At 36.7% G+C, this 21706-nt stretch overlaps 1 protein-coding gene across 11 annotated transcripts in view; it reads left to right on the top strand.

Annotated features, from left to right (window-relative positions):
* Nucleotides 1–847: 847 nt before the first annotated feature.
* The window catches only part of RNF111 (ring finger protein 111), an 86040-nt gene continuing 65181 nt past the window's right edge, over nucleotides 848–21706 (top strand). For 5 of the 11 annotated variants that reach the window (XM_036842700.1, XM_036842695.1, XM_036842696.1 and 2 more), the window contains exon 1: nucleotides 928–1286. The gene's annotated coding sequence lies outside the window, so the exon portion shown is untranslated. Of the gene's footprint in view, nucleotides 1287–1411; nucleotides 1626–2197; nucleotides 2244–21706 lie in introns of those variants that run through there. The other 6 variants (XM_036842692.1, XM_036842691.1, XM_036842693.1 and 3 more) reach the window with 5 other exon arrangements.

Below are 21706 nucleotides of genomic sequence, written 5' to 3'. Positions count from 1 at the left end.
TCTTTTCTCCCTCTCTCTCTCCCTTCCTCCTTCTCTCCCATCCTTCCTTTCTGGAAACAGATTTACAAAGGTCTAATCAATTAGACAGCTAGCTGTTAATTGGCATCACTGGGATTTTTTTTAATTTTTAGAATTCTTTTTCAAATTCTTTTCCCATTTAGATTACAGAATATTGAGCAAAGTTCCCTGTGCTATACAGTAGGTCCTTGTTGGTTATCTATTTTACACATAGCAGTGTGTACATGTCAATCCCAAACTCCCAGCCTATTCCCCCCCACCCCCAACTGTAATTTCATTCTCTAAGTCTGGCATCACTGAGATTTGAAAGGAAGTTTGACTGATTCCAAAGCCTACATCCTTTTCCCCTACATCCTCCTAATGCACGTAATGAAGCATTTGCTATCTACTGATTTTTATAAAATAAGTAAGAAGGCGTATGTGATTGTACAGTTAGTTCCCAGGATACCTATCACCACTTTTCATCTGATTTCGGAAGCAAATTCACCTTAACGGTGAGGTACCATGATCTCCATGTCATTGGCAAGTATGATTTCAGTATCATTTGCTGCGAAAGACACTAAACCACGATGTTTTTGTTTGTTACCTTAAGTACTGTCAATAATTCTGTGGTTAGTTGTAACTTTTAGTTATGAAAAAAATCAGCCAAGACGTAGTCAGCATTTTGTTTAAATACTGACCGCATTTCACCAAGGAAAATAAACTAACGAGCTCTGTGACATCGCTCCGTTTCGCCAACAGACTGATAAAGCGAGTTCGAAGGGGCAGGCTCGGGCAAGAGGGGGCGGCACGGTGAGAAACGAGAATCTGAGCAAGCGCAGAAACAAACAGATGTTAATGGAGGCGAGAAGGCTACTGCGCTCTCACTTTGCGAACTGTCGTAAAGCCCCCAGTGTCGTGCTCGCTCGGTAGAGGAGGGATTGGTTAGGCGGCGGCGGCCGGAGAGCAGCAGCAGTGGCGGCGACGGTGGCGAGGTGTTCGGTCTGCGCAGCATAGAAACGCCCGCAGCTTCGGGGAAGGAGTTCCCGTGGGACCAAATTAGGCATTCTGAACCCAAGCCGGGTCAGCTGGGCCGAACTAGGCGCTGCCGCTCGTACAGTTTTGGTGGCGGTGACAGACGCTGCTCTTGACTGTCGGGGCCTATTAGGCCAACATCCGAGGCGCGGATCACTGGCTCTCGACGCATCCTCTTCCCCCCTTACATCTCCTGTCTTCCTTCCTGGGCCAGTGATTCCCGGAGCCTGGGAAGAGGGTTGCTAATGATTAAGGTGAGGAGGGCGGGGGGAGGGGAGCGATTGGAGGCCGCGCGTGCGCGCAACGGGGGAGGGGCCGGGCTGGAGGGGAGAAAGAGGAAGGGCTGCGGCCGCGGAAGGCTGGGGTCGGCGACCGGCCGGTTATTGCTGGCTCCGTAGTGACTTAGGGTCTGGGTCTCTGCAGAAGATTTAATTGTGTTTGAGCAAAGCATTTGTCTACAGACACACCCACCCCCCTCAGTAAGGGGCTGTGGGTGAAGGGATTTCTTTCCCTTTTTCGACTCTCCCTAGAGTCTTAGGATGGGGGCTGAGGACTGAGGCGTGGGAGTGCGATTTGACAATGGAGTGATGAAGGTAACCCGCACCCGGGGTGTTGGAGGGCGCTAAGTCAGCCCTGACGGTTAGGGAGTTGCCTTCTTCTGTGATGAAGGAAACGTAGACCGCAGAACAGCTGAGATACAGACCCGTCAGATTTTTGTATAGAGTTGGCTGGTTGGTCATTAAAAAAGAAGCTTGATATTTTTGTTACTGTTTTTAGAGAATTTATCAGAGTCAATAACAATGTTGTAGTTGGAAATGTTTGTTCTATGCTGCAGAAATAGAGGTTTGTTACCATAGTTCTTAAATAGGTTATAGTAGATCTTTACAGGTAAGTTCTTAACGCACGTCTAAGTTTTAACGTTTAAAAAATACCAGGAAGTATAGGGTATTCATTTAATTTGTTCATGTTTGTAGTGTGGGGTGATTCCATTGTATTGCATGCTTTCCTGCTTCTTGGTTTATGTGCAGTATGAATTTAGAACTCTCTAGGGTGGTAAAATGCCAGCTGACATAGACTTCATTTCATAGTTCATAAAGCTTTTTGAACCTGACTTAATCCAAACTTTATTTCATTTGGTGTTTTATGTTTAATTTTCTTGTTTTAGGGACCTCTTCAACCAAAAAGAACAGACTGGGGAAAGATAAGCTAAGGTTCCATTCCTTTCCCATTTTGTTTTTTGTGTCATTGCTTTCAAATGTTAGTATGTGATTAAGATATTACATAGAAGTTTTATAATACTGGTTTTACTTGGTTTTATTAGGATGAAAAATCTACATTTTGATATTTCATTACTATATGTTTTTTAGTAAAAATTTTCATGTCAGTGTGAACCAGGTTATTTTTTTCATACAAAACAGTAGTGTTTGGTCGTGTTTGTGAGACAAAACAAGTAGGGTGAGAAAGAAACCCTTTCACTTTGAAAAGAATCTTAAATTTTTTTTTTTAAAGCCTTGAATTATTTTACTTTTGTCCATCTCTTGTCATTTAACCTTGGACAAATGACATCTCTCTCCTGTGCATTTGTTTGCCTCTACAATTCAGAGTAGTAGTCTAAGAACTGGTGAGGGTATTTATGAATTGGTCTGAACAATATTGTAGGGAAACTAGGAAGGTTAGAGTTTCTCCTTATACATCAGGGAAGCTGTATCTTATGTATATGGATCCTTCTGTCACTTTTTCCCTTTTGTTTGGTGTCTTTTGGTCACTTGCATATTAGTTCTTTCACTAGAGTTGGTTTTTGACGAAAGATGTAGTAAAAATAATTTCATTTTGGTGAAAAATGCATCGCAGTGGAGGTTATACCTTGACAAATTTCACTTCAGTACTCTATTTCTACAGATAATTGAAAAATAGCTATACTGATCTTTAAGATAAGAGGTCAGCAATTTACTCGTCTAAAGCAAAGGAATAGTCAATAGATATTCCTAAATAGTTATTTTCACTTTAAAATTTAAAATGTGGAATAAAAACCTCATTGAATCAAACCAATTAAAAATTTTAGATGCTTCTTGTATTATTTTGTCAAAGGGGTTTCTGTAACATGCTTTACTTAGAGCGTAATTATATGTGCCCTTGTTTTGACATTTCCCCTGGTGGCTAGGATTTCAATAGGAAAAAAAAAAAAGTGACAGTACTAAAAATGATGGTAAAGTATGTTATAAGTTGATATTAACATTCTATGGGTGACATTATTATACATAAAGAGTATAGGGCTAGAGACAGGAGATCTGGATTTTAAATCTAGCTTTGCTTGCTATTCATTAGATCTGTGACTTTGTGGATGACCATCCATCCGGGGCTTCAGATCTCTCTCAACTGTTAAATGAGAAGTGTGGGATAGGTAACTCTAGCTTTCTCTAGGTCCCAATTTTAATGGTTTGCATTTTTTTTTTTTTTTAAAACATCTTTATTGAAGTATAATTGCCTTACAATGGTGTATTAGCTTCTGCTTTATAACAAAGTTAATCAGTTATACATATACAATATGTTCCCATATCTCTTCCCTCTTGCATCTACCTCCCTCCCACCCTCCCCATCCCACCCCTCTAGGTGGTCACAGATGGTTTGCATTTTTAGTTAGACGTTTTTGGTATTAATCGTATTCATCATGATCCAGTCCCCAGAAAGAAATGCTATACTGAGAGTATTAATTCCTTCATGGTATGTATATATTAGAGACAGGGGGAAAAAAAAGACGAAACAAAACAAATGATTGAGCCATGTTTGTTGTTCTAGATAATGCTTCTGTCCCATTGTAGATATTACTCATGATTAGCTCTCATATGATACTAAAAAATGAAACTTTTACTCCTGCTAATGCTCTTTAAATCATCCTGAGTAATTTTTCTTTCAGAAACCCGTAATCATTGTTGAGTGAATTTCCAGAAATGCATTTGAATGCCTTACACCTCTGTTCTTTCTTTGCTGCATCCCATAGTGTTTTGGTAACAGCTGGCCCAAGTTTCTGCAGGTACTCAATTTATACCATGATGTGAGCAGTGAGTGAGCTACAAATGTTTAAAAACAAATACTAAACTGAGCTTACATTTTAGATAGAGGTACTGCATTACTATTTAATCATTCTGTAAGTATTTATTGATTGTCTCATGTTCTTGGCATTATTCTTGGCCTTCAGTGAAGAAGGCACTCTGCCTTCATGCAGTGGATATTTTATTAGGGGAAACAATAAACAGAATAGCTTTATGTAGTGGTAAGTGCCATGAAGAAAATAGGGGCATGTAATGGAGAATGAATGAAAGTGGGGCTCTACTGTGCATTGAGAGGTTAGAAAGGGCCTCTTTTTAGAGGTAATACTTGATTTGCGATCAGTGATTAAAAAGAGTCAGCCACAGTGGCAATCTGGAGGAAGAGTGCTGCAGACAAAGCAAGCAGTAAATACATTAGATTGGGTTTGATTCTGGAGAATCTACAATTGTGAATTAATTGTTTGGTTTGTCTGTTAGGCTTTTTCGTAATTACTGATAGACAATTGTAAAAGGAAGGTTAAAAATACTTATGTGTAGTAACCAAATGTAGTGTGTTGACATTGTTTAAATCCTGACTCAAACCAACTGTAGAAAGTAATTTTTGAAGCACTTTGGAGGAAATTTGAATGTAGATAGGTATTAGATGATTTCAAGGAATTATTGTTAGTTTTGTGAGGGATGCTAATGGCATTATGTTCATGTAAGAAAATGCCCATTTTTAGAGATGGAGACTGAAGAATGTGGAAGAGAAATTTGTTTGGTATTCGTTTAAAAATACTTCAGAGCAAAGAAAGGATGGGAGAGATGAGTTAGATGAAGCAAGTGTGGAATAATCCTGATAATTGTTGTGTTGGAGTGATAGGTGTATGTGTAGTAATAATATTGTTCTCCTTTTATGAGGTTTGAAAATGTTCATACTTTAAAATGCATTTTAAATAATATATACCCTATTTAGATGTCTTCTCCTTTTTTTTCTCTTCCTCCCAGTTTTGATAAAATGTAGACTTTTGTTCCTCTTTCTAAACATTCATCATTTATTCAACAAGTATGAGTACTGTATTTCAGGCACTGTGTCGGTGCTTGAGTTAAAACAAAGAGCAGGACCTTAAGGCCTGCCTGTGAGGAGCTTATGGTTTGCTGGATGAAGGGAGAGTCCCTCAGTGTGGACTGTGTTAACATGAAATCATAGGTTTCTGTGTTTTCCTGAGGGTATACAGGATCAGCATCTTAGTGTTTATGTGGTTACTAAACAAATATTTTTCTTGGGACATCCCTGGCGGTCCAGTGGTTAAGACTCTGTGCTCCCAATGCAGGCGGCACAGGTTCAATCCCTGGTTGGGGAACTAAGATCCCGCATGCTGCACAGTGTGGCCAAAAAAAAAAATTGTTTTTTTCTTTTTCTAGAGAATTGAGAGTTTAGGAAGTTCTATATGCAGCTGTGTGCCAGTCTGAGTCACTGTTGTATTCATTTCCCTTATTCATATGTGCTATAGGGCATCAGAATAAATCACTTTTTTACTTTACCACCTTTTGACATCCCAGTTTGCCTTTATTTAAATTTTTTATTTTGAAATAATTTCAAACCTAAAGAATTTCAAACCTAAAGAAAATTTAAAAAATGGTAGTGAGAACTCTTCAATATCCTCTAGTCAGATTTACCAGTTTTTAAAATTTTGTTGCATTTGCTTTAGTGCTCTTTTGTGAATCACTTGAAAGTAAATTGAATGTATTATGCCCAAGTCTCTAAATATTCACTGTGTATTGTATTCTTTTGCATTATCACAATACAGTCACCAGATTCAGGAAATCTAACATTGATAATACTGTATTATCTAATCTATCTAATCTATAGCCCCTATTCCAGTTTTGTCAGTTTGTCCCAGTAATAGCATTTGTTTCTTTGTAGCATTTTCCCCATAGGATCCAGGCCAGGATTGCAAATTGCATGTAGTTGTCATCTCTCTTCAGTCTCCTTTCATCTGGAACAGTATCTTAGCCTTTCTCTTTCATTGTATTGACATTTTTGAAGAATACAGGCTATATATTTCATAGAGTAGTCTCAATTTGGATTTGTCTGATGTTTCCTCATAATTAGATTCAGGTTATGCATCCCCAGCGGGGGATTTTGTATCTTTCTCAGGGTATGATATTGAAGTACCTGTTATCGGTCTGCCCCTCATTGGTGATGTTAAGTTTTAGTTACCTGGTCACGGTGTTGTCTGGTTTCTTCACAGGAATGTATAGTTATTATTTTTCCCCTCTCACCTAATAAGCAGTCTGTGGGGATAACTTTGAGATAGAGCATATATCCTGCTTCTAATCAGATCTGTATTTTCATGAAATTTCCCTTCTGGATTTAACATCCGTTGATGATTCTTGCCTGTGCTGATGTTTATATTGATGGTTGCAAAATGGTTATTTTCTGACTCCATTTCTTTATGTCAGTAGGTGTTCTGTTTTAAGGCAGAAGCATCCTTTTATCTATCTGTTATCAATATGGACTTATGTACTTCCTATCTTACTCAATGGGTTATACTACATTACTGCCTTTATTTATTTTGATGCTCAGATTGTCCCAGGTTTGTCCAGTGGGAGCGTTTCTACCCTGGCTTCTGTGTCTTTTTGACATACTCTCATAATTTTTTTGGAGTATTTCCTCTCTTTTTGCACATCTCAGTCCTGGAATCAGCCATACTCCAAGGAGCCCTGGGTCCTTACAGTGGGGAATCCAATTTGCTTTTGAGTTATCTATTTATATATAGAAATAAGCTCTTCTTTTCTGGATCAGGACATCTTTTGAGAAACTAAATTTAAATTAGACTTTGATAGTGGGTTTGTATTTCTCTGAAGATTTTGTTTATGAAGTAATTACATAAGATTTAGCAATTATACTTACCGTAAAGCAATTATTTTATTCTTTTCTTTTTCAAATACATAAGTTCTGATTTGATCTTAATCGTGATCAAATGAAATAGAAGAAAAAAAAGGTTATTTTATTTTATGTTGCCTTGTGTCTGTGTGTGTATGTATATGTGTGTGGGGAGGGTTTAACCACTTAACTGTTAAAAAATGACTTAAGGTTTATACTACTAACTGTTTTTTTAAAAAAATAAATTTTATTTTTTTATTTTTGGCTGCATTGGGTCTTCGTTGCTGCACGCAGGCTTTCTCTAGTTGCGGCGAGCGGGGGGCTACTGTTCTTTGCGGTGCGTGGGCTTCTCGTTGCGGTGGCTTCTCTTTGTTGTAGAGCACGGGCTCTAGGCGCATTGGCTTCAGTATTTGTGGCACTTGGGCTCCGTAGTTGTGGCTTGTGGGCTCTAGAGCGCAGGCTCAGTAGTTGTGGCGCACGGGCTTAGTTGCTCCGCGGCATGTGGGATCTTCCTGGACCAGGGCTCAAACCCGTGTCCCCTGCATTGGCAGGTGGATTCTTAACTACTGCGCCACCAGGGAAGTCCCTACTTAACTGTTTTTACCTGAGTCATCAGACATTCTGGTTTGAGGAAATTGTTGCTTTTTAACTAGCTTTTTAAATGAAAATGTTTTTATTGTAATATAGAATGATATTTCATACAAGAGTGGGAACTCAAAGGCACATTATTCCAGGCAGTTACTGTTACATCTTGGTATATTTCACAGCCATTCTCTCACTTTTGCATCGGTATTTGCTTTATTTGTCTTTTAAACTTAACTTTTAAGTATTTTTCCTGGCAGTATTTTGAATGATTTTTATTTATTTATTTTTTTAAAAATTTTTATTTATTATTTTATTTATTTATTTTTGGCTGCATTGGGTCTTCGTTGCTGAACGCAGGCTTTCTCTAGTTGCGGTGAGCAGGGGCTACTCTTCGTTGCGGTGCACGGGCTTCTCATCGCGGTGGCTTCTCCTGTTGTGGAGCACGGGCTCTAGGCGCGCGGGCTTCAGTAGTTGTGGCTCACGGGCTCCAGAGCGCAGGCTCGGTAGTTGTGGCGCACGGGCTTAGTTGCTCCGCGGCATGTGGGATCTTCCGGGACCAGGGCTTGAACCCGTGTCCCCTGCATTGGCAGGCAGATTCTTAACCACTGCCCCACCAGGGAAGCCCGATTTTTATTTTTGAACCAATTAATATCTGTACATGGTTTAAAAGTTAGTTCCAAATGGCTTATAGTGAAAAAAAACAACAGTCCCCTCTGCTACCCCTCCTAATCTCCTAGTTCCACTTCCTAAGTGGGAACACTTTCGGCTCTTAAAAAATATTTTTCCTTTTGGTATTTACCTTCATATTTCTAAATAATATGCTTATATATCTACTTAGCCACTTTAGATGTCAGTTTACATTTTTTTGTTTTTTAAAATAATTATTTAATTTTTTAAGGTAAAATACATATCAATACAAAGGATACTAAATTCCCAGGGTACAAAGGGTATACAGGGAAAGATAAGTCTTCTTGCCATCCCTGTCTTCCTACCACCCAGTTCTTTTCCCTGGAGACATATTCCCTCTTCTTAGTTTATACGTATCTCCAGAGCAGTGGTTCTCTGTGGTCTGTGGAGTCTTGAGGGGGGTCTTCAAATGTTTCAAGTTATCTGTTGGTTTGAAACTATTTCATAATAATACTAACTTCTTCTTTGTTACTTAACTGTGTTGACATTTGCACTGATGGTGCAAACACAGTGGTGGGTAAAACTACTGGCCCTGCAGTGCATATCAAGACAGTGGCAAAAATTGTACTAATAGTCATGTTCTTCATCACTATACATTAACGGTTGGGGAAGAAAACCTGGTTTCATTTAAGAATATCCTCCATGAAGCAGTAAAGCTTGTTAATTTTATTAATCTTGACCCTTGAGTACATGTTTTTTTAATATTTCATGTGACAAAATGAGAAGAATGTTATACGACACTTCTGCTGCATACCAAAGTATGATGCTTGTCTTGAAGAAAAATATTTGTGTGATTGAGTTGCGCGCCGAACTAGCAAACTAGTTGCTTTTTTCATGGAACACTATTTTTACTTGAAAGAATGACAAACTGTAGTTATTTAAACTTGGGTATTTGTACATATTTTCTCAAAAATAAATGAAGTGAGCCTGTTACTTTAGGGAAAACAACCAACAGAATTTATTGCCAGGATAAAATTAAGGCTTTCAAGCAGAAATTAGAATTTTGGAAAACATATCTGCCACTGTGATCTTGGCAACGTCTCAGGACCTTGCTGATGAAATTGTTGGTGATATTAACAAATGTGATTTTTTAAAATTTGCTGTATTATAATGAAACATGTCATTGTTTGGAAGATGTGCATAACTCGGTGGACCAACTTTTTTCAAAAGATCAATGCAGGATATTAACAGAATTATGCTGTGGGTATAAGGGCCTACTTAAGTGCAAGATAGATCAATAGTTTTTTTTTTTTTTTTTTGATCAATAGATTTTAAATAAAATGGTCTGGAAAGTTTCATTGATATGGTTTCAGAGTCCACCTTGCAGCTAACCTTTACAGAATTACGCGTGTTAAGTTTTGGCTTAATATCAAAGAAGAATAATATCCACACTTATCTGAAAATATTAAAAATATTCCTTCTTTTATCAACTACATATTGGTGTGAAGCTGGATTTTCATTTTAGAAATTTTTGAATTTTTAGAATTTTAGAATCTTGAAATTTTAGAATTTTTCATTTCTGACTACAGAAGCAGATATAAGAAATCGGGTTTCTCTATTAAAGAGATTTGCAAAAATGTACAGCAGTGCCACTCTTACTAATTTTTTTGGAAAAATACATTCATATATGTTACTTATTAGCATGAAGTGGATTTACCTTTGCTGATTTTAAATAAAAAATTTTAAAGCATTTACCAACTTTCCTTTATAATATTATTACCAGTACATACAACCCACATAATAAAAGCTCTTTGAGTTCCTCAATTATTTTTTAAGAGTGAAAAGGGGTTCACAAGTCAAAAAGTTTAAAGACTGCTGCTACAGCTGGTTAATCCAGAGGATTAAGCAGTTTTAAGCGTTACCTTTTGACTGCTTATGGAAAAGGAGTTCACACTTCTCTCTTTACCGTTTCTCCCAATATAGTTGTATCACAATTTTAGATTGTTTTATTTTATTTTTCCTGATTTTCAAAAACATACTTCATGTTTACTCTTGTATTATATAAATATCAGTTTAACCTTTTACTGTAAGAATATAAATGTTTTGAGAGGCTTTGTTACTCTTTATACAGATTCACAGTCAATTCATAAAGGTCTCTGGGTTTCTTTAACTCCATGGTCTCGTATGTTGCATATTTTAAATAACAATTCAGCGTATATTTACTGAATGCCAACTATGTGTTCAGCACAGTAGTGATGAAAATCAAGTCTTGGCCTTAGTGGGAAAACAAGTAAATTTTACAGATGGTGATTATGGAAATAACTGAGCTGGAAAAAGAAGATGGGGGTAGGGTTAGCTTTTTAAGTATAAGGTGGTCAGGGATGGTCTCAAGGATAAGGAAACATTTAAGCACAGACCCAAATGAAGCAGGTAGGAGAGCCTTATGGATATCCTGGGGACAAGCATTCTGGGCAGACTGAATAGCAATAGTATGCTTGGCCGGCAGAGGAATAGCCAAGAAGCTGTTGCAGCTGAAGTGGAGTGGAGGAGAAAATGGTAGTCTCTTAGGACAAAGGTAGAAAGGGTTTATGTCCTTCATTTTTAGGAAACGTTCTTATATTAGCTTTGATAACTACTTAGTCATTTTTTCCTCTGTTCTCTTTTTGGAATTGCTTGTGAAGTCAGATGATTGAATTTTGTTGCTGTTTCGTACTTGCTGTTAGTTCCTCTGTGTGTGTGTGTGTGTGTGTGCGCGCGTGCACATATTTTTAAAAAATGCTTATTGTGTGCCATCTCCTTTTCTTCCCACTCCCCTTCTTTCTGTTCTTTGTACATGTTAGGCCTGTTCCTGCTACATGATCTTTCCTTACTGTTTCCCCCTGCTAGGAATGCTGTTCCTCTACAACTGCGTGGCTTGGTTGACTGGTGGCTGGTTCCTTCTCATGATTCGTGTCTTTAGCTTCTTAGCGAGGAGACTGTTGATGGTTAACCTTTACCATTTGTTTTATTTCCTTAAGAGCACATATTTCTAAAATTATCTTGATTGTTTGTCTACTCGTGTCTTGTTTGTCCTCATTTGCATGCAATTTCCATGAGAGACTTTCTGTGTTCTGTTCACTGCTGATCCCAGTGTCTAGAATGGTGCCCAGCTTGTAATGGGCTCTCAATAAATACTTGTTGAATGACCACAATACATAAGTAAATGGTAGCTAATGTATTATCAGTGATATTGTATCTTCTAAAATGTTAATAAACTACTGTAAAATTCATTTCTGTTACCTGGGTGTTGTTTCCAGATCCTGATCTGATTTCAGATGCTTGGGATAGAAAAAGTTTGGATAACTTGACTTGTAATTATCCTCTTAGAACTGAATAGATCTTTTCTGAAACCTTCTTCCTAGACTTGCATTTACCCATTTTATTCCAGTGTGAGTGAATATTTTTCCTCATAGATAGCAGTTCTGGATAGCAGTTCTAATGCCTCGACTTACTTTTCAGTCATCTTCCTTTATCTTGAACAAGTTTCAATTTAAAAGATTTTCTTCTTTTCTCTCCTGTCATCTTCACTAACCCTTAGTTGCCTCTTTTTCAGTTGCCACTTTCTTCCCCAACAGGAAGAAGTCACAGTTTATGTATACTGAAACCAAAATTCTGAAGATTGCCCAAAAAGTATATGAGTAGATGTTTGTAGGCTAGACATGTATAGGAATCCACATTAAGGTTAGGATTACTATATTTATCTAGAATACGAAATTCTTGGAACAGGGTAGCATCTTAACTATCTTTTAAGTTATCACCTTGAGCAGTGACTGGTAGCAAAAAACTAAAAAAGTTCATTGAGTAAAGTAGCTGACATTAGTATACTGGATAATAAATTCTTGGTTTCCCCAAACCAGTACCCTGGGATTGTTTAATAGCTTGCTGTTTTTGCTTTTTGCCACAAAGATTTTCACTTGCTGTCTGAATACACAGATTCAAGGAAGACAAAAATGTCATTTGGTCCAAATAACCTTGGAAATCCCTAAAGTTGCCCATAAAATATAAAATATAGATATACAGCCTCTAAAAGTCCAACACATCCTATTTTTCCTTCAGTGTTGGAACAAATCACGTTTCATTGTTAAACACCAGATGAAGTTGTAGGCTATGTTTGTGGTCCATGTTATGGGAAAAATAAATGGCTCTAAACATTAGAATCTGACAGCACAGCAAGATGCTCATATCATGAGAGGCACATGGGAAGTAAGGCCAACTAGAGAGTAGTAAAATATTACCTTTTTGTGTTCATTTTGGGCATACACTCATTGAGCAGAATAGCAGGCATAATCTACATGGTTTAAATTATTTTTTTTTCTTCATATAGTTGAATTTATATTAGTGTGCTCTCTATCCAGAGGTGTTCCCCCATCCAGTTTTCAGCCTTTACCTTCAGTCATTAAAGTGTCAGTAACTCTTCCTGGTTTTTCTCTTATGACTCTTTTTCTCATTCTTTAAAACATACTATTTAATTAATATTCTCCAGGTTACATATTTTGACCTAGATCACATAGGTAGAGCAAAAGCAACTTTTATCTAAGTACGCTTGGACTTTGTTCAGGGAGAAATTTTTCCCTTGGACACTTTTGCTCAGCATATTAGATCTTACATTCTCAAAGTAGCTGCCATGTTTTCTAATCTAGTTTTCTGTTTTATTTTTATTTTGTTACCCCAACCTTTGCTTTGGGGCTTTAACAACTCAGGGTTTTGGTCTGATCTGCAAGAGGAATTTGAGGTTCTCTCAAATAAGACTAACTTGAGGTGGGTGTACCTACAGAACTGAAGGCCTGCAAAAAAAAAAAAAAAAGGAAAAATTCATGGGGGGCAGATTGTGGACTTTTTTGCCAAGATGATTTCTAAAAGCTAGTTGACTATTTAGCTTTAAAAACAGTAATGAAAGCCAGTATGTGCATACATTATTTTGCCTAAAATTTATAACAACCTTTTGAGGTAAATACTTCCATTTTTCAGATGAGGAAATTTAGGAACAGGATGGTTAGTAACGTGATGAAGACTCACAGCAATGATGGAGTTGAAGGGATTTAAGTTCATTAGGTTTTGAGTCACATGAGAAAGGAATTCCAAAATTCAGGGGCTTAATCTGAATTTCTGTAATACCTTTAATGAAAACAGTAAGCTGTATTTTTATCTCCCCTGGGCATGGCCTTTGTTAAAAGAGAGGGAAGGATGGTGATATTTTATTTGGATGGTGTGATTAGGAGGGACTTAATTTTTCTGTGCTTTTTCTGTGTATTCTAGATTTTCTGTAGTGAAGATATTTTAAAAATCAATTGAAGTATAATTTATAAAAAGTATAAGGCACACATTTTACTGTACAGTTCAGTGAGTTTTGGCAAATATATACATCCATGTAACCAACACCCCAATCAGGACATAAAACATTCCATCACCCTAGAAAGTTCTTTCTTGCTCCTTTGCAATAAGTCATCCCTATCTCCTGTCCCAGGCAACCACTGATCTGATTTTTGACATCATGGATTAGTTTTGTTTGTTCTAGAACCTCATATACATACAAATCATGTAATATTACTGTTTTGTGTCTGGCTTCTGCTCATTAAATATTTTCTGTCTAGCATTTTATTGTGAAAAATTTCAAACATATAAAAGTTGAAAGAATTGTACAGCAAGTACCCATTTCCCTATCACCTAGATTCTACAGTTACCAATTTGCTTTTTTGCCTTATCACATATCATTCCATCTATCCATTCCTCTAACCATTCATCAGTCAAGTTTATTGGTGTGTGTGGTGTTTTGTTTGTTTGGCTTTGTATTGCAAATTAAGTTGCAGACATCAGTGCATTTTACCCCTAAACAAATTCAGCTTCCATGTCATTGACTAGAGTTGAATATTTGTTTACAGTTCTTTGTTTTTGAAGTAAAATTACATACAGTGAAATGCACAAATCTTAAGTGTACCATTTAAGTTTTGCCAAATGTATACATTTGTGTAACCCAAATCCTTATGAAGAGGTAGAACATCACTGTCACCTCGGAAAAGTTCCCTCACGTGCCTCCTGTTCAATTCTTTCCCCCTATCCTTTGTAGAACACAACCGCTATTTTGATTTTTTTTCATCTTAGACTAAATTTGCCTGATCTAGAACTTCATATAAATGGAATCAGTATGGATAGATGTTTCATATCTGATTTCCTTCCCTTAGCAGGGTGTTTTTGAGAGTCATCTGTAATGTTACTTGTATCAGTAGTTCCTTCTTTGCTGTTGTTCTTGTTACTGTTTGGTATCCCATTGTACCTATATATCATAATTTGTTTATCTTTTCACTTGTTGGAGATTTGTTTTTCCCAGTTTTTGGTTCTTATGAGTAAAGCTCTGAACATTCACATACAAATCTTTTTGTATACCTGTATTTTCCAACCTAGGTGTGGATTTACTGGATTATAGGTTAGGTGAACGTGTGACTTTACTAGCAGCTACTAAGAGTTGTATGTGGAGTTCCAGTTGTGCCATATCCTTAACATTTGGTGGTTTTGGTCTTTTTAGTCTTTTAGCCTTTTATTGGGTATACAGTTGTATCTCACTGTGGTTTTAGTTTGCATTTCCCTGATAACTGAAACTATTGAGCATTTTTTCATGTACTTACTGGCCATTTATATATGTTTAGAAAAATGTTAAAAATTATTTGCCTGTTTTTTGGGGGGTTGTCTTATTAAGATGTAAGAGTTTTACATATATTCTGGATTCAAATTGGGTGTGTATTTGTATATACATGTAAATTATATATATGTATATGTAATTTTCTCTGTCTTATGCTTGCTATCTTGCCTTTTTGTTTTCTTAATGGTATCTCTGAAGAATAGAAGACTTTTATTTTTATAAAGTCTAGTTTCTCAGTTAAAAAAAAAATGTTTAGTCCTTTTTGTGTTCTATGAAATCTTTGCCCATGGTGTGATCACATAAATTTTCTGTTCATTTCTTTTTGAAGTTTTAGCTTTTAGGTTTAAGTCTGTGATCTGTTTTGAGTTAATTTTTGTATCTGGTGTAAGGTAGGGGTTGAGATTTTTCCCACACAGCTCACTAGTTGTTCCACCACCATTTGTTGAAAAGAGTTACTCTTTCCCTATTATCTTGGCACTGTTGTTGAAAATCATTTGATGATATGTGTGAGGCTATTTCTGGACTTTCCAGTCTATCTGTATGCCAATAGCACCCTGTTTTGTTACAGTTGGGCTTTAATGTCATCTTGCTATTTGTTTTCTATTTGTCCCATTTATTCTCTGTTCCTTTTTCCCCCCTTCTCTTGTCCCCTTTAGTCTTGAGTTTTTTTTAGTTTTGTTTTTTGCATTACATTTTACTTCCACTATGGACTTACTAGCTATACCTACTTGTTTTATTTTTTATCTTTGATGGTCTCTTTGGGTTCACACTATGCATATTTAACTTTTCACAGTCTGCCTTCAAGGAATAATAGACTATTTCATGTATAATGTAAGAAACACAACAGTCTATTCTTTGCTCCCCTTCTGTGCTTTGTGTTATTATTGTCATACATTTTACTTTTACATGTTAGTAGTTTTGGGAGGATTTCTTTGTTCATATTTTGGGGGGGTGGCTAGAGAATAATCCTTGTGAAGGTGAGTGTCTTTATGAGGAAGATGCTGGTAGAACTCACTTTTTTCCATTCCACTTTCACATAAGTGACCAGATGGTGATGATTTATGAAAATGTCTTTTAAATTTGATAAATTCAGACCAGAAAACTTAGATATTTGAGGCTAAAAAAAAGATGGTTATATCATATATTCTTTTTGTAGAACTAGAGCAAAATTAGAACTTGGAGCATTTGTAACTGAATGTCTCTGAATATTACCCAGTTATTGACTTTAGGCAAATTATTCAGTGAAAAACATTAAAAAAATTCCTCCCCTATGTTTTTAATCTGTATATAATAAGGTAAACTTAGTTGTACTTTATATTAATTAAAGTTTTTGTTTTCAATGATTTTGCTCATCTCATTCTAAGCTTTTATTTTCAGGTCTTGATTTTGTCATTCAGTTTATATGTAATCCTTTTTCAGCTTTGTGTCACTTGAGACTATGGTGAGCATTCCATTTATGCCCTCATGTGAAATCATGGCTAAAAACAGATTTTGGAATGCACGTTGTAGGCTGATTTTTAATTATACAGCTCATTTTATGTTGCTGATTATTTGTATACTCCACACAAGTTTTGGGATTGCTCTTTATTCTGTTTTAACTTCAAAGTGTATTGTAGCTTACAATTCTTCTCTACCTATTGAAGGGTAATGAAGTTGAGACTGTGCTGCCTGATTAGAGTGGTAGGGAGCGAGCTTAGTGTTAAGGGTGGAAATGAAGGGAGAACATAGGGCTTTAGTTCTTGTGAAGTAGATTCCTCCGTCTCATACTAAATTAAAACAAATTCTGGGGGAATTCTTGTAATTCTGTGGACCTTAGTCTATTCTTTCATATGCTGAAAAGTATCCCAAGAAGTCATCTTACTTTCTCCTTTTCTTCTTAACAGTAATTCTAGACAAATAGTTGTTTGAAGTGGAATGGCATATTTGAAGATTATATGTTGTCTCTCAGAAGATCATATGTTGTCTTTCAGATCTCTGGTTTTTAAAATTTTTTAGGTGTACTTCATCATTAAATATATGGTTCATTCAGAGAACTTCTGCCATGGAAAATAGGGTAATCAAGTCTCGTTTCTTCCCATTTCACTATTTTTCCTTTTATTCTTCCTGGAAAACCTTCCTTGGTACAGCTTCCCCTTCAGAATTGAATTAAGTTCTACTCCGGTTGTTTCAGTGCATACTCTTTCATGACACTGCATTTTAACAACGTACTGATAGGTTTCTCTACCTGCTGGACTGTAACTTCTTAAGGACAGGTCTGTGTCTTATTCATCTTTGTATTTGCAATATTTGGGACAGTCTGGCACTTAGGAAATGTTCATTGCATGGTGTATTTGTTTGCTAGGGCTTCCATAACAAAACACCACATGCTGGGTGACTTAAATAACAAAGATCTATTTCGTCACAGTTCTGGAGACAAGAAGTCCAAGAACAAGTTGTGGGCAGGTTTGGTTTCTCCTGAGGCCTCTCTCCTTGGTTTGCAGATGGCTGCCTTCCTGTTGCATCCTCACATGGTCTTTTCTCTGTGTCTCTCTGAGTGTCCAGATTTCCTCTATTTATAAAGGACACCAGTCGGATTGGATTAGGGGCCACTCATTTGACCTCATTTAACCTTAATTATTTCTTTGAAGGCCCTATATATAGTCACATTCTGAGGTACTGGGGGCTAAGGTTTCAACATATGAGTTTTGAGGGGACACAGTTCAGTCCATAGCACATGAATTTTTTGATTTGGCATACATTCCAGCTGAAGGGGATTTGTTACGGTCCAACACCAAACCAAGGTTGTCAAGGTTGGGACCAAAGATTTCCTAGTTTGTATAAGAACAAATGGCTTAATTCTAGTGTTTTGTCTTAATGTAGTTGTCGTACATATTTAATGATTAAGACACTGTAGCCTTTAGTGCTTGGAAGTACTACTACTACTAAGTTTTCTTTCCTTCACTCTTTATATCACAAAAAAGTGATAAAACACACTCACACATGCATTTGGGCACATGAATGCTTTGTGTACATATTGGCTGTTAATGCATGGTTGCTGAACATTTTAACCCAAGAAATACATTTTTTTAATTGAAGTACAGTTCATTTACAATGCTGTGTTAATTTCTGCTGTACAGCAAAGTTATTCAGTTGTACATATATATACATTCTTTTTTTTTATTCTTTTCCATTATGGTTTATCACAGGATATTGAATATAGTTCCCTATGCTATACAGTAGGACCTTGTTGTTTATCCATTCTATATATAAGAGCTTACATCTGCTAACCCCAAACTCCCACTGCGTCCCGACCTCACCCCCGCCCCTTGGCTACCACAAGTCTGTTCTCTATGCCTGTGAATCTGTTTCTGTTTCGTAGATACGTTCATTTGTTTCATATTTTAGATTCCACATATAAGTGATATCATATGCTATTTGTCTTTCTCTTTCTGACTTACTTCACTTAGTATGATATTCTCTAGTTCCATCCATGTTGCTGCAAATGGCATGATTTCATTCTTTTTTATGACTGAGTAGTATTCCATTGCATATATGTATCACATCTTCTTTATCCATTCATCTATCGATGCACATTTAGGTTGTTTCCATGTCTTGGCAATTGTGAATAGTGCTTCTATGAACATAGGGGTGCATGTATCTTTTTGAATTATAGTTTTGTCCAGATATTTGTGTGCGGGCTTCAGTAGTTGTGACAGGCGGGCTTCAGTAGTTGTGGCTCGCGGGCTCTAGGAGCGCAGGCTCAGTAGTTGTGGCACATGGGCTTAGTTGCTCCGCGGCATGTGGGATCTTCCCGGACCAGGGATTAAACCCATGTCCCCTGAATTGGCAGGCGGATTCTTAACCCCTGCGCCACCAGGGAAGCCCCAGCATTTGTTATTTGTAGACTTTTTAATGATGGCTGGTGTGAGGTGGTACCTCACTGTAATTTTGATTTGCATTTCTGCAATAATTGGTGATGTTGAGCCCAAGAAATACATTTTTATTTGCCAAATTCCCAGTGGTAATTTGGAAAGGTGACACCATTCAATAATTTCTCTGTAGAAATTCCATGAATTATACATAATTTCCCAGTGTACACAGATACATGCCTTGCTATCCCAGTGGAGCTACCAGACAGTTTTAGACCCTTTCTTTTCCCTTGGTAGTTCCAGCCTTAGAGTCCCACTCCCTCCTCCCTTAGTAGTTCAGTGTAAGATTTTTGGGGATATTGTTGGCAGTAGTCAGGTAATGGTGAGATTGGAGAGCAGGGTAAGCTCCATTGTCTCTCATTTGTCTCCTCCCTTTCCTAGGAATGGGGGAAATTTGCAAATAATACCCTAGTGCCCCCCTTCCCCTTAAAAAAAAGTTTTTATTTTACAGTTTTTCATTTACAGAAAAGTTGCAAAGATAGTACACAGAATTCCCATAAACCCCTCACTGTTTCTCCTATTGTTAACATCTTACCTATTGTACATGTATCACAACTAAGAAACCAACATTAGTACATTACTTGATTGTAGTCTCCTGTGCTCTCACAGTTTTTCCGTCTTTCCTTGTTTTCATGACTAACAGTTTTGAGGAGTGCTTATCAGGTGTTTTGTAGAATGTCCCTCAATTTGGGTTTGTCTAATATTTTTCTCATTGGTTTGACTGGGGTTGTGGATTTCGGGAAGAATACCACAGAGGTGAAGTGCCCTTGTTAGCATCATGACTTATGATTGATGATATTAACCTTGATCACCTGGTCAAGTTAGGGTTTGCCGGGTTTCGCCACAGTAAAGTTACTGTCCTTTCCTGTTGGTCTTTTTTCTTTTTTTGGAAGCAAGTCATTAAAGGGGGACAAATTGTTCAAAGTTCCACCTTCTGGAAGGGATGTATCTACAATAATCATTGGGAATTCTTCTGTCTTTTCACTCCCACTTATTTATTCAGTCATTTGTTTATATCAGTGTGGACTAAATGGATATTTATTTCAGACTTTGGGTTTGAATTCAGTACTATGTTATTTATTTTGTTGCCACAACTGTTCTAGCTTTGGCCATTGGGAGCTCTTGCAGGTTGGCTCCAGTGTCCCTTTGACATGCCCCTTCCTTTTGTGTTTTGTGTCCTTTACTTTTTGGCACTGTAAGATGCTCCAGGCTCATCTGTTTTTCTTGCCACAGTTCTAGTATCAGCCATTCCTCCAAGGAGCCCTGATTCCTTTTGTTGAAGAATGATATTAAAAATCAGAATCTGGGTGCTGGGTCCTAGTGCCCTTTTTCTTCAATTCCTGTGCACAATGTGGAAAGTCTGAATCTGGATATTTGGATGAATGGTAGAGTGGTTATAGCATCACACATTTTTATCATAGTACTTGATAGTATCTGTGTGTGTTGACTTTGTCTTCTGCTATGGAGTCATAAAAGCAGATTTTTAAAAGTACTTCTAAGTGTTTAAAAAAAGAAAAGTTAAAGTTAGAAAGCTTTAAGGAATGTATGCTTGTTTTAGGGCAGGCAAATGGGGAAGAGTCATTAGGTTCTTCTGTTTTATTCTGAATTTCAGAAAAGATGAACTCTCTTTGGATGCAGAAAGGAAGGGTGTCATGAGGAAACCTTCCATGGACAAAGAAGTGTGTTTGAGAACTTATGCTAACAGGAATTTCAGGCTTCCTTGAGCCTGTTCCTCTCCATTATTATCATCATCATTATTGCTGTCATCATCAGTAATATTATTTTGCCATAACTGCTGTTATTCCAACCTTACCTTTCTTTTCCATAATGCTGAAATTTTTTGTTTTTCAACATACAAGTCATTTACAAATGATTTGTAGACTGTCAGGGCAGGTAAAAGATTAGGGAGGTCGGAGCCTCTTTCCAATTGCTTTTGCTGGAGTTTGGTTGCAAGTAATGGAAATTTGAGCTTTTAAATCTATTACTGCCTTGAAACTTTACTAAGTATTTTAGAAAATGAATGGATCTGGATCAAGAAAAGAGTTTGTTGTTGAATTCTCTTGGAAAACCTGGTTTGAAATAGCAACTGTAGCTCTAAGAAAAGGTTTTAGTCAAAGAATAGCAGAGTTCATCCTTGTCATAACAGTTGAAGAAAGAGCCAGTGATATTCACAAGGTTTTCTGAACTTAATTTCTAATCTTTTAAAGATTCTATAGTTCAACCTTTGTCCTCCTACTTATATTTAGCAATTTAGATCTGACACCCACTAGGGACCAAAGTTTTTAAATAACAAATCTGAATCTCTCTCCTTTTTTTTTTTTCCTATTTGGTTATTTCGCTTTATAAATTTCTCAAAAAAAAAAAAAGAATAAAAGTAAGTAAAACATTATAGGTAGAATTCACATATGTTTTCCTTCTTGTCAGTTTGAAGAAACTTTGCATATTAGGAATATAGTTTCATATTTTGCAGGTATTTTGTATATTTTATTCTTTTACCATTTTTGTGAATTTATATGCGTTTTTTTGTACCATCGACATTGTCATCTTATTTGTACATTTTCAATAAAAATTGAGATAATATTGTTAGTCACAATTGACATGTTACCATGTTAACCCATGGTAAGCAACTACAAATTTTAACCATTTATTATAAATATGTCTAAACATGCTGTATGCTTGTTTATTTACTGAGAACAGTCCTCTGGATGGCTCAGAATCATGATTCTGAACATCAGCTTTTATTCTTTGCTTATTACAGTGTTGCCCTCAGAATCTGTTCACAGAAATAATGTTATTTAATCTAGGCAAACTGCTGACTTTTTAGTCATTGGGACAAGTGGCCTAGTTCTTCTATCTTTTAATTATTAGGTGCTGCCACCAGTATTCCGTCTGTTATACCTGTAATCAGACAACTAAGCTTATTAATATTAAATATAAAATAATAGTCTCTGAGTATTGAATTGCA

Source organism: Balaenoptera musculus, chromosome 2 (assembly GCF_009873245.2).
Source record: "Balaenoptera musculus isolate JJ_BM4_2016_0621 chromosome 2, mBalMus1.pri.v3, whole genome shotgun sequence".
NCBI lineage: Eukaryota > Metazoa > Chordata > Mammalia > Artiodactyla > Balaenopteridae > Balaenoptera > Balaenoptera musculus.
Note: the sequence above shows the minus strand (reverse complement) of the source record. Positions and strands in the feature narration are given on the sequence as shown.